We start from the raw sequence: 13,275 nt of genomic DNA, 5'->3' as shown, positions 1-13,275 counted from the left end.
GGCGGGTCCCGTTTTAAAATCGGATGCCCTAGTGGCTGTAGTGGATGTATGGAGCTGTTCACACTTGTCCGACACGATTTGAAAACGGATCCGACATTTTTTGTCGGATGGCTCGCCTACGCAGCGCGTCCGTTTTCAAATCGTGTCGGCACACGCTCGCTCATAGTGTTGTATGGAGCTGTTCACACTTGCCGTCCAGTCGTTCCGGCAGAGTCCCCGCCAAACCCCGACCCCTCCCCGCCCGCTCCCTGTCGCAAGGAAGCAGGCACACTGCGTGCTTGTATTTGGTTATTTTGTTAAGTAAATAAATCAAAACTACAATAATGGATAAGGAAATAAATCCCGAAAATTTAATACCACTGGTCGAAGAAAGAGTATGGTAATATTTTATCTTTAACTAAATAAAAACAAAACACTTGGTGTACACAACTTTTGTACATCAAAATTTTTATGTTATTTTATTTAAGTTTACTTTTTTTTAAATTTTAAAGCTTTAATGAGATGCACGGAAGAGCGTATTAGTTAAATAAACACATAATAAAAAATATTTGAGTGTTTATTGTTTTCTTACTTTAAAATATCGATAGCCTTTCTTCAGGACAAATGCACTTTCTCAATTTTGTATTTTGATATGTTAAGCTCTCTGAAACTCATTCCAGTAGATGGTTAAAGGAAGTGATAGACATTCTCTTAAGCCATTAAGCGCCCTTGAGGTGATTTTTCATGGTGAAAACGGCGCTATATAAATAATCCATTCATTATTATTCTAAAATAATTAAAGAACTTTAGTTCATCACTTCTTAACTCACCAATTAACACTTGGAAAATTCCTACAGAAAATCATTCGGCTATGATTGGGTGTACTCAAAATTTTCTTTTCACTTTTTTCCTTCTATTTAATAAGTACCACATGACAACAAGAGCTTCATCGTCGTCCATTGCGCACCATTACTGAATAATGAGCAAATAACATGTTTTTGGTGAATCGACAATTATTTTTTTTCGTAGAGTATGGTCCGTTTTTAAAACGGTAGTGTGAACAGGGCCATTGGCCGTCCGTTTTGAAAACGGGACCCGCCTCCGATTTGAAAACGGAAGTGGGAACGGGCCCTGAAATAACAATTCTCCGCTGTCTCAAATGGTTAGCGCCCCATTAAACTAATGGCCTCATGTCTCTGAATATGCTTTCCTTACATCAGTAAGATAAGTTTATTTTTGTTTCTTTTTGATGTGTAAAAATATCTTAACTTGCGCCCCCCTAACGAAATTGTCCTTGAGTAATCTAAAAAAAGGGTAAGATAAAAAGTTACCAAAACTGTTTCCTTAGAGATTATATAATATTTTATTCACTACCCAGCATCAAACTTCGTTTGTTTTGATAATTCAAACACCTCGTCTGAAATTCAGTTAGAAAAGTCACAATACCGTGAATACTTTCGTAAACAACTTATTCGTAAGAACCTACAAAAATCATACTCTACAACCTAGCAGGTAACTTTTCTAAAAAAGATAGACAAATTGTTTTTATTCTCAGTAAATTCTACCTACACGTAACATATTATATACTATCTACAATACCCCGACGCTTACCTAGTGTAATATTATATAACCTTGGGTACCTACATCAATCTTTCAATCTTTTAAAATACAGTTTACAAAATTTAAAAAAAAACTGACGTAAATTCAATAATGGCTTTCTTACACCGGGATACGCAAGTATCCGATACTCGACGATTCAAGTATCTTGGCGACTGCCGCAATACGTCTGCACTGAGTTTCGTACACAGTCGCAAGTTGCCGAAATGGCAAGTAATCTGAATCGCTCGAATCAGCCGTTGACGCTGGTGCAGTTGGATATCATGTCGGCCATTAATCCTGTGCGCAATGGCGAAAGTATTTTTTACAAAAGTTTAATAATAGTAGTAATTAAACTGTCTCAATGTAATATCGTGCCTTTATGCTACTTGAGAACTGTTTCAATCTTATATTGTGTCTTTATGTTACTTGAGAACGTCTGGACACAGGTTTCTAAGTGATAAACAGAGGAAAAAGTGGATTGTGCCTTAAAAATACACAAATAATATAGATAAAAAATAATTTTCTCGTATTTGCAATAAACGTTTTGTTTTATTAGTTATGACTCTGGAATCTGTTATAATCGTTAGTGTACTCTAATTTGAACAAAAACGCAATTTTTATAGCGATACAAATAAGCACTATTTCAAAACTTTAGTTAACCCCGTAGTTCAAAATTTATTACAGAAAATCGTCTGAAAATTGTTATTTCTGTCGCAATCCTCAATCATTAAAAACAGAAAACTTATTTAACTTCTTATTCTGTTGAATGTACGTATTGTAGTGTTATACATATACGTCTACAGGAAAACAATATGAAATAGGTTGCGCACCGAGAAAAATGACTATTGTTAATTTATTCAGAATCTCTTAATTATTGATAAACTTTTAGTAAATTACGAATATGTTATCATGATATCGGAAAATCATATTCATGTTTTTGCATTACAACGATTTTTTTTTTATCATTATTAATGAAGCCTGTTAATTTATTTTGAGGGCAATAATCCGCCCAGTCCCTTCAACCATCATATTATTCATCGATTTAAAAAAAATCTTTTAAAGATTTCATATCATATTCCGACTCACGTCGTCGAGACTGTGGCGTCACTTGTGTCAAACATTTTGTAACAAAGAATGTACTTGATCAATGCTAGGCATAAAATAGTCAACAGAGAACGACATGATATAAAAATAACAGCTACATCAACTGTTTGGTTGTGGGTGAGGTTATGAAAGCATTCTAGTTTGACGTTTCGAGAACTCGACATCGATTTTTGACGATTTAAGTGGTCACGTTTATGAACTGTTCGCGACAAGTTGTTTGCGACATGAGTATCGGATATTTGCGAATCCCTATGGAAGAAGGACCTTAAAGAACCTAATTAGAAATAAACAGATGTCAATAAATAGCAAATGAATCCGAGCAGGTAAAGCAAACATTTATTCCATTAATATTAATGTTTACACTTAACACTGCTTAATGCAGTGTGAACGTAAATATTCATTGTTTAATGTCGACCTCGTGAAATGGATGCGATTTGTAAATAGACACTCAATCTACATACCTTGTGTTGATATTGAACGTTTTAACATTCTGCTAATGTATCTATATTGAAATGTGATGATGTGTTATTGGCATCATGACTCGACTTGTCATCACAGATTTTTTTAAATTTATTATTTACTCAATTTTCAAGCTTTTCCGAAACAACATTAATTATTCTTATTCAATAAATTACAGTGTTTTGTGAACCAAGATTAATTGGTTATTGAAAATCAACAGGCGTACCTATTGATTTCATTGACCCCAGAACGTATTGTCTGAAAATATTGTATTCTAAATATAAACGTCGCAATTGAAACTTTATTTACAATCGTTCATTTCCGCCCACTGTCTGAAATCAATAATTTTGTATTATAATTTCTACAGTAATAGTTTTAAATATATATTTTTTAATGGTAAACTAACGTTTATAAGACAAGGTTTTATTCATAGCATAATACTACTTATTCCTTGTTTTTAGAAACTATATATCCAAGAAAAAAAACATAATGATAAGTGTAAGTACACGGAGAAAAATCACTAGGGCTTTTTTAAATCAAGATACCGTTAAAAATTATCATTTCCCATTAAAATATTAGACATTCAGAATATATCTGAACATGTGTTCACGTAGGTGCCCTTCTCCTAATAAATATAATGGACGAGATGCGAAAAAATATTCTTTTTGTAAAACACGTGTTCCGACTTAGTTGTTATATTCGTGCTTTAATGGTAGTTTGTTATGAAATTTGTCAAATCATTCTTTATAGGCCTCCAGTCCCATTTTTAACAGGAAAACGAGTAATTTGACCAGATTTTTAATAAATTAACCCTATTTCATATCAGTAAGTTTTTTATGTGTAATTTGGACTTTCAACAGTTGTGGATACTCTCAGTATCACCTTGGTAAAAGACCACAATTAAAATAATCAAATAATGCTTGAGAAGCCATTATTATTGTATCTGAATGGCCAGGTAGGTACTTCCCGACCTTACTCTTTCCCATCTTATTTCCCTTCCAAATTCCTTTAGCCTCACAACATACCCCAATTTGGGGATTCCGTAATTCCACTACCTTATTTAATTGGGCAAATTTCCTAATTATATTGAAGATTGGAGTTGGGTTCAGACTTAGAAGTAATGAGTTGTTGAACGGAGGTGAGGCAGTTTTAGATAAGGCTTGATAGAACAGAGGATACATGTTTAGAGAGGGACAACCAACAAATATTTGATCTAAGATTCCCACTTCTAGACCACGGGAAGTACAATTTGGGAAGTCAAACACGTGAATTTGAAAATCGTGGGAGGAAACGGAATGATGTCCAATTCTCTTTTAAAAAGGGGGGAATTGTTGAATCCATGGATTAATGGGATAGCCCTTTATATCGAGACACAGTCGGCTTCCTCCAATTGACTAGCAATGAGCTCATTCGAACTCAAGTAAGTTCTGCGTTTTGCGAGAGGCCTCCAAAGAGTGCTTCCTTATAAAAGAACTCTAGTTCTAGGAGTGGGTCCGGGTTAGAGTTCTTGGGTACGAACTGTAAGACGCACGATTCCGGCCCCGAACTCTGGTCCGGACCCGGAGCAGGACCCGCACCGAGACCAGGCCCCCGGGTTCTAGTACGGGTCCGGACGGGCATGTCACCACTCGGAAAGCCACACTGCCGAGCGCTGAGTACATACAGAGAGGCATTCGAGTCCGAGTTCTCTGGGAGTACTGTAAGAGAGTTACTGAAAAGAGAGTAGGAGTGGTATTCGCTTCAAGCAAAGGACTCAGATTCAAGAACTCATTCCGACTGAACCAGGGGGGTATAACTCCGAGAAAAAAGTCGGTCAAAAAAAAAGACACGGTAATCTCTATGGCTGACGTGTGACGTATATTTTCCACAAACCAGTGCGCACTTCATGCATGTTTATAGGCCGCTGTCATTGGCCGATTTTAGGCTAGCCAATGGGGTTGGCTCCGAATGAGAATTATATTGTCTATGGTTACGCCTTTTTTATAGTTTCTATCCTAGTCGATGGTGAGTATGTCGTGTAGTGACGTATATTTTTCAGTTACAGACTTTTATCTATGGCAAACTTTAGGACCCATGGGCTCAGTACGAAAAACCCGAAGATTTTGATCTAGTGAGTGGTTCATTTATGGACTGAACCTACACACCGCTAGTGTGCACTGTGCAGAGGATATCCATACCTACTCTACAGTAAATCATGAAACTGGACACTGCTTGTCTCGTGACGACAGTTCTGTAGTAGTATTTGTAAGTACTAGCCTCATTACCAGACCGAGACGCCTACAGTCTACAGTACACAAAGTCTACTCCCCAGACGGTTACTGTCTCCCTGCAAATTCCAAGTTTTAATCATAACGTTTACTAGACTTCCCTAGGACTCTCTATTATGCAACCGATTACTATTTCATCAAAGAGTAAGTAGCTACCCCATTAAAACGTAAGTACAATTCTGATGATTAGAAACTAGCTGTTAACATGCAGCTTCTTTACGGCGGGCTTTATGGGCTTTATAAATTAATTCCACTACGAAAGAGACTTTTTGAACTCGTAAAACTTTCTGTATAATCGCATTCGATAAGGCACGTGTGTTAAAATGTTTTGTTCATTTCTGAAGATTCCTGTAATCTATTACTTCAGCTATTCATAAATGCCGAATCCGTAGATGCCTATTTGACGGTAAGGCTCTCGACTGTCGATCCGAAGGTCGCGAGTTCAAATCCCGGCATGCGCAAGTAAATTTAATTTGATCGATTTGTGTTATTCAACAATTTAATAATTTAAATTATATAAGTTATATTTGCGGCACATTCCAACAATTGTGCGGTATTCACATAAAATAGGTTCTGCGCCTGGATCTAGCCTGCATAAGGATTTCAGCGTATCGCTTTAGTAATTAAGTATTACTAAGTTCCACGCTCCTTGGAAGTTTCCTTGCAAGTTTCGGCTCCCGAGACAGTTACCGACTTCTAGAACATCGTGGTCGTATCATAGATTTGCTAGTCTTACAGGAGCCTTTGTACTTTGCCAGTTGTCGGCAAACTCATTAGTCAAAAGAGCAAACTATCACCAGTACGACGATTTAGATTTCTTTTAATAGCCAAATTTCTTTAAATGAACCCTGTCCCTGAACCCCTGTTAAAACTAGGTATACTGAGTAAAACTACCTATACTATGTATCATACTTTATAAAATCATATTTATTGATGAAAAATAAAATATTGTCATATTTAATGTGAACAATTAATGAACGGCCTTGGAAAGTTTGGATAAGTCAGGATTGTATTTTTTTTTTAAATTTCAGACACGATTCCAGGTTCTCGTTTACTTTTGATGAGGTTCATGTTTGCAAAATATTAATCCATGAGTAGGGAATACTATTCCAGGTATTAAAAAAACATATTTTTTCTTAATTCTCCAGAGCCTTTATAAAGACCACTTGTGTTGTGATCATATTTTTTTCTCCAATGTTGACACTTCGGCATTAATGCGTTCTAATATGGATATCCATAATTATTTTTTTTAATCTAGCATTTGCGCTTCTAAATTGTCAATGTTAATATTAAAGGTGGAATTTTTTATTATTTAGGGAAAAACTACTTGGGGTTTTACTGGAGGTTATCCTCCGCTTACCCGCCCTGTTATAAGGGCGGTTTTTTGGGTGTTTTACTGTAATAAATTGACTGATTAAAAATTGAACCAATATATTATTAAATTAGAATAAAATGTATTTAAACACGTCATTTGTCGAAGAACCGAACTCAACTGGCCAAAGCCTGAACGCATGATTTACGGGAAAGGAACAAAGCAACTACAAGCAGCGTTTCGTGCCATTTGCGGTTGCTTCGTTCCTTTCCCATAAGTTGGGGTTCAGCTCGGCAGTTCTGCTTGCTTATGTATACGTAGCTTAAGATTTATAAAAAATCACCCGCCTTCTTTTCCCACCCATTATTAAAGCATAATAAAGTCCAGGCAACGCCCGGGACTTAAGCTAGTTGTAGAATAAAGTTAGTATCGTTTTCTATCGGTTTTGACTTATGTATGCAAGAAGTGTGAAAGCTCCATTGAAATGGAAAAGCTCAGTATTCAGAATCGTTTAGCTGAAATTAAAAGGTTTTTTTGCCTGGAACGCTCAATGGCCTTCCTTAAAACTGCCCGTCTAAGAAACCTCGGCATTGTTTGCAATCATAGAATAAAGAAATGCGATGTGGGCGTGTTTTGTAATCAAAAAGTCAGACCATTCATTGCTTAAATTTCAAATGCAGAACTGTGTTTCAGCATCATTAACAAATATTTATTGCGATCAAATGGGATGGCTATATACGATGTCAGGAATGTGTAAGAGAGACAGAACGCATGCTAAGTAGGCGATTATAAGTCAGTGGCGACTTTACAATATACTTCCATTACAATATACATGGAAAGCATTGCTAGTGTGTATTATCTTTTCAGTGTTTGCAAAAATACATTCCTTTTAACTGAACATCAAAACACGAATATTTAGTCTTATTCAAATCGGCTCACTTTCCTCGGAGCCATTAATTTCACTTGACTTGCGTGTTTAGACTTCATTTGTCACAAAATGAAAAGTTTAAGGAAATTTAAGTTAAAATGAGAGGGGTTACGTTTATCGGACCTTGAAGGATGCCTCTGTATTTCCTAGAAGATAATAAAACTTCTTCCCTAATAAAATTGATATCAAGGGCTGTTAAACCATAATATTTTTTTTATTAACTGGTTTTTTCTTCGTTAACTATCTCCCTTACGATAAAAACATGCAAGTACATACTTATCGAACTGCCCAATAGCTTTATTACCCCGATTTATTTGTTTTATTCAACTCTTCAAGCCTCGGAAGGACATTACTAGCCACAAACATCATATTCCATTAGAGCCTCTGAAGGACAGATCTGACCGGGGCGTCAATACATTGTAAAAGTATTTTTTATCTTTTTTTTCTATAATGCGTATATATGTGTTCGTCATTGGAAAGATAAATTATTATTCTTCTCGGTATGTCTCAAATATTTATACATAATTATGTATAAAATTTAAAAAAATGTCAGTATAAAATTACGGATTGACGGGATTTTTTCGTTGACATTTGAAAGTTAAAAACATATTTATATTTTTTTATTGTATAATCGGCATAAAAAGTGAGGTGATTGTTTTGTTACTAATTGCCTACACAAAAGGAATGTGTTGTATAAATATCGAATTCTTACAAAATTATGCACGTTTTGAGTCAAAATGTCTCGGTAAGTTTTTGTTGTTATAATCTAACATTTCAAAGATATAATTTTATCAATTCCAAAATGGTTTTTCTTTTTCCGACAACTTCAAAATAAAAGCAATATGTTTCACATTTTAGATACCTCGGGAGCATTCCGAAATTCCATTAAATTTTACCATGTCTTTTGTAAAAATTTTTTTTTTTTATAAATACCTGAAGAGTTAAATATATAAAACATGCCAAAAATTACATAAAAAGAGTGTTCAGTTAGAAGGAGTGATAATAATTAATAATTATACATGGATGCTTGGAGTACTAATATTGAATAATATATGAAACAATTTATAAACAAAGTACATGACAAACAGGGTATGTAATAGAGCTGGGTCAATCGATCGTATTGGATAACCCGGGTCAGAGCGTTTCGCGAGAACCTGATCTTTAATCGGGTTTCGGGTCATTCACGATTCGAAAACCGAACACCCGTCACCGGCTATTTTCGCCTTCGTTTGAATTAGGTAGGTAGTGTGTACTGTAACTGATATTACAGATGTGAAATTGTGTAGACCGTGCGTCTCAAGTCTCATTCTCGCAACACAGAAACAGAGATAGTTAATCTGAAACTCAAATGAATTGTCACTGCGATTTCAGTTTTCAGTTGCCGGAGTTACGTGGATTACTGGGATAGTAAGAGAGGGTGTTCAAAATATTATTTTTTTACATGATATATTATGAAATATTATTTTGTTCGCAGTGTTGCACGTTAGTGAGAAAATCTGAATCATATTAAGGAAAAACAATGTACACACAATACAGAGAAGATTCGAAAGAAGTCAACAAATCAAATATTACAAAGAAAAGAAAGTAGCAGAAGATAGTAAAAGCAAAAATAAAAGACATGCTTATAGTAGTTTTAAATATAAAATAATACAATGGAATGGTAATGGGAAACAACACTAATATTATTAACGTTTTTCCCCAAGTAAATAAATAGATCAATGTTAATAGAGTAATTACACTAATGACCAAATAATTGGAATTGAGATGTGACAACTGCCCTATATTTGAAATTCCGCAATACCTGGAAAATAATACTGCAGACAACACAATGAAAGCACTTACTGGTCGAATCAATATAATATTATCGTTTAGCAAACCATTGCAAATTTACCTACAGTACGAGTAGTTACCTACAGCGAGCGGGCTTTAATGAGCGAGTCATTCACGTTCGACCTAGTGTGTAAAAGGTACTAAGATCTATTATTGGCTCATGTGCACTGAATTGGTACTTAACTCTCTTTAAAGTAAAGGGCTTCATCACATTACCAGCTTGATATGATTAATGGTAGAACTTTTTTAATGGGGTCATTAAAAAGTAATGAAAAATATTATCATTTAAACATGAACTTAAATAAAATCAAAATTTAATCTACAAAATAATTTTTCACTTGTAGCAAAAACTTTGTGGGTATACATAATTATTATACAAAATTATTAATGGCCATACATCAATAATTGAATTTCTAAAGAAAATTAAAAACCTGCAGCACATGGGACGTGACGATCCCCTTTGAAAAAAAAAAACAAAAGTTGTTGATGTCCTACCTTTGAGTGAATAAAATGTTATAAACAAATATATTAATATTACGAAAATATGTGAAAATATACAATTATTTTTTAATGGTGACCGGATAAATCATCACATCTTTTAAAAGTTATATAAAGTCATGAAAAGTGATGAAACAAAAACTTTATTAACTGGGTTAAGTAGGTTAGGTTAGGTTTAATGTTTTTTTTCATCGTTTTTAAATGACTTTATATCACTTTTTAAAGGTGTGTTGAATTGTCGATGTGTTGATTTATCATGGAACCTTTTTTTAATAATATGAGCCTTACTAATAAAACATTAATGTATGGTAAATTGTGGTTTATCAGTTGTACAAAATTTAAAACACGTTTATTAGTAAAGTATAAGGATTATTGTTTAATCCCTTATTATTAGGCATAGGTTATAATGTACCGACGTTAAAACCATAAATGAACATGAAAATGTCTACTTCATTATCAAAGCGGTGCGTCGTGTTTTAGATTCTTAATGTTCGCGGTGAAGGAGAGAAATATAATAAATATGTGGTAGGTGTATATATAAATGTGTGGTAGGTACACCGCCATTAGGGATGCCGTAGCCTCACTGGCTCGATACTCTTGTGAGGTTTTCGTATAAAACAACAAGAAAAAATTGACAAAAAATTCTAATCGCCGTTGGAGATTTTTTCTGCTACACAATCGAGAGACGCGATGTTTGCTTTATGCTGTTTTTAGTGTTTATAACCACGTTTCCACGCTACTCGCATTATAATTATTCTGTATTACCGGACTAAAGTAATAGTGTTGTACCTTAATTATAATACTGTGTTCAGCCCTTTGACATTAGCCTAACCCTTTGCTTCCATTATAATACTATCCAACTAGTGTCATTAAAACCCCACATCTCTCTGGCAGGGTAGTCAAATGTTACCAACAGAAATCAAGATTAATATTTCTGGAACGAGATACGAGTATAATATCAGTTTAAAACCTGTAAGTTTGATGGCGTACATTTGGATTGTTTGTTACAGAGGTACCCTTTTTATACATACTTATGCATATTTATCGACATACCTAAATATTACCTTCCATTGATAAGCTTTTGGATTTCACTACGTAATACTAGAAGTCGGGATTTATTTAATTGCAGAAATTCTAGGACTAACTTCCTACCGTATTATGTATTCCTCTTTACCCACAATACGGAGGGAAATAATTATACCGAATCTTCAATTTATCACGTAACAAATACAAAATATTGTTACTGAGGCAGTACAGTCGTGTATAATAAATATAAATATTTTTCATATATAAAATTAATTAAATATTTATTTATTTTTCCGACTTTATGTCCGGGTTAAATCTTCCCGACAGGAAAAACTAAACCCTTCCACACACTTTTCCACATCACAATGATCATCTAGTCAATCCACATCATGCAAGTGTATAAGCATACAAGCATACATTACAAGCATAAGCATGCATATATAAGCATACATTATATAAGCATAATAAATATATAAACAATACAAACACTTTAACTCACCAGAGATCAAATGGGAAAATAATTCACCGACTCCTAACTGGACCTATAAATCCTACTGATCCCTCAATATAATTTTTTTTTAAATCTTTCGTAATCCTACATGTATTTAAAATGACTGATTTTTGCATTTTTATATATTATTTCTTTGACAGATCCAATACGCCCAAATTTTGAATGGGAGAGGTATTATAATGCCAGTAGCCGAAATAACAAATGGTAATATTTTTATAGTCTGAGAATGCTAAATTCTTTTAATTTCTTATCCTAAATCTGTGTATTTTCTTATTTTTTCAAAAACAGTTATTATAATATTTCTGAAAAAAAAATTATATGATAATTTACAGTATTGTATGATTTTTACTATTCGCATTTAAAATAAATAAATATTATATATTCAGTATGCATTACAATTTCCCGTTTTAAAAAGTATTAAATGTACGCACGTCTCACGACCTCACTGCAGCTCGAAGATCCTTGGCTGTGAGTCGCCGATTAATTAATTCCACAATTAATTATTTGTATGGTTTCTCTCACACATTTCACAGAATATAGATTAATTAAATCGTTGTAGGCAGATTTATTTATATCTCGTCTCAAGAGTGTCTAAGAATCTTAGAATCGGAACTTTAATTGAAATTTGCTTTAGCTAGTTTAATTGGCGGTCATGAATAGCCAGATTCTTCTCAACTTGCCCCTATCCCATTTCCTCATTCTAACCACTTCTTTCAGCCCCGCAGTATTCCATGTGGTTTTCCTAGCAACACTTTTTTTCTCATTTTCCAAAGCTTGGTTTTTAACCAGCGAGCTCCTGGCCCAGATCCAATAAGCTGCGTTGGTTTGTCGTCCTCTACGTTTCGTGATGAATTAATTGAGGGGTATCAAAGCAAACCGCCACTGTGCGTCCTCCAATGCAAAATGTTAAGCATTTAAAAAAAATGCATATTTCCCTCCTTTGGTGATTTTTTATGTATGCATGTTTTTTTAGATTCGCATATTTTTAGATTTGTGTCTGCTCTAAAAACAAATGCATTAATAAATAATTTATTATATATATTTGTAAACATGTAAATGTTGGGTTTTGTAATATAATGTGTATTTATTGGGTTAGCTGTGTTTTGTTAGATTTGTGTCTGCTCTAACAACAAATGCAGCTTGAATAGTGGAGATTTTCAATTCAACTCAGTTTAGTGGCGTCTTTTAACCTGAAAATTTATTAGAATGGCGGTTTTGCACTTCAACCAGCACGGCTGCCATATTGGATTTGCGAAATACTTATATTTTCTGGCTCGTGATTGGTGCATTTCGAAAGTGACGCTTTTGAATCTCACAAAAGTGGGAAAGTGGCGGTTTTGCGTTTGACCACCGCTTTAAAAGTGGTTTTTGAATGGCTTAGAGGCGTTTTTGCCTTAAAGATATAGATTACTATTGCTAATTATTCATTAGGCGAAAATGAACGAATTGGATAGTGGCGGTTTTGCATTTATACCCCTCTATTGATGTGTGATTGCAAAGTACACGATTAAAAAATATTTACTCGTACATGAATAGCGATTTGGTTGAACATTTTAAATATTCTGACTGCGTTCACCTCAAGTAATGGAGTCCTTTCAACTGAAAATGCAATAGTGCCTGCTGAATATACTTAACCGTGGCGGTAAGCACAGCTGGAATTGCAGCCTTTGTTGTGCTTCAGAGTATTCATTTCCTACTTGTTATTTCTTTACAGAACTAACTGTATTCTAGTTAAAAGGTTTTTGGCGCATAAGGATAAGGA

At 34.3% G+C, this 13,275-nt stretch overlaps 1 protein-coding gene across 1 annotated transcript in view; it reads left to right on the top strand.

Annotated features, from left to right (window-relative positions):
- Positions 1 to 13,275, top strand: part of capt (adenylyl cyclase-associated protein 1) — a 198,449-nt gene that overhangs the window by 60,156 nt on the left and 125,018 nt on the right. The window lies entirely within an intron of this gene.

The sequence above is a fragment of the Hesperophylax consimilis genome, chromosome 3, assembly GCF_061612785.1.
Source record: "Hesperophylax consimilis isolate HC1 chromosome 3, BYU_Hcon_1.0, whole genome shotgun sequence".
In the NCBI taxonomy this organism is placed as follows: domain Eukaryota; kingdom Metazoa; phylum Arthropoda; class Insecta; order Trichoptera; family Limnephilidae; genus Hesperophylax; species Hesperophylax consimilis.
Note: the sequence above shows the minus strand (reverse complement) of the source record. Positions and strands in the feature narration are given on the sequence as shown.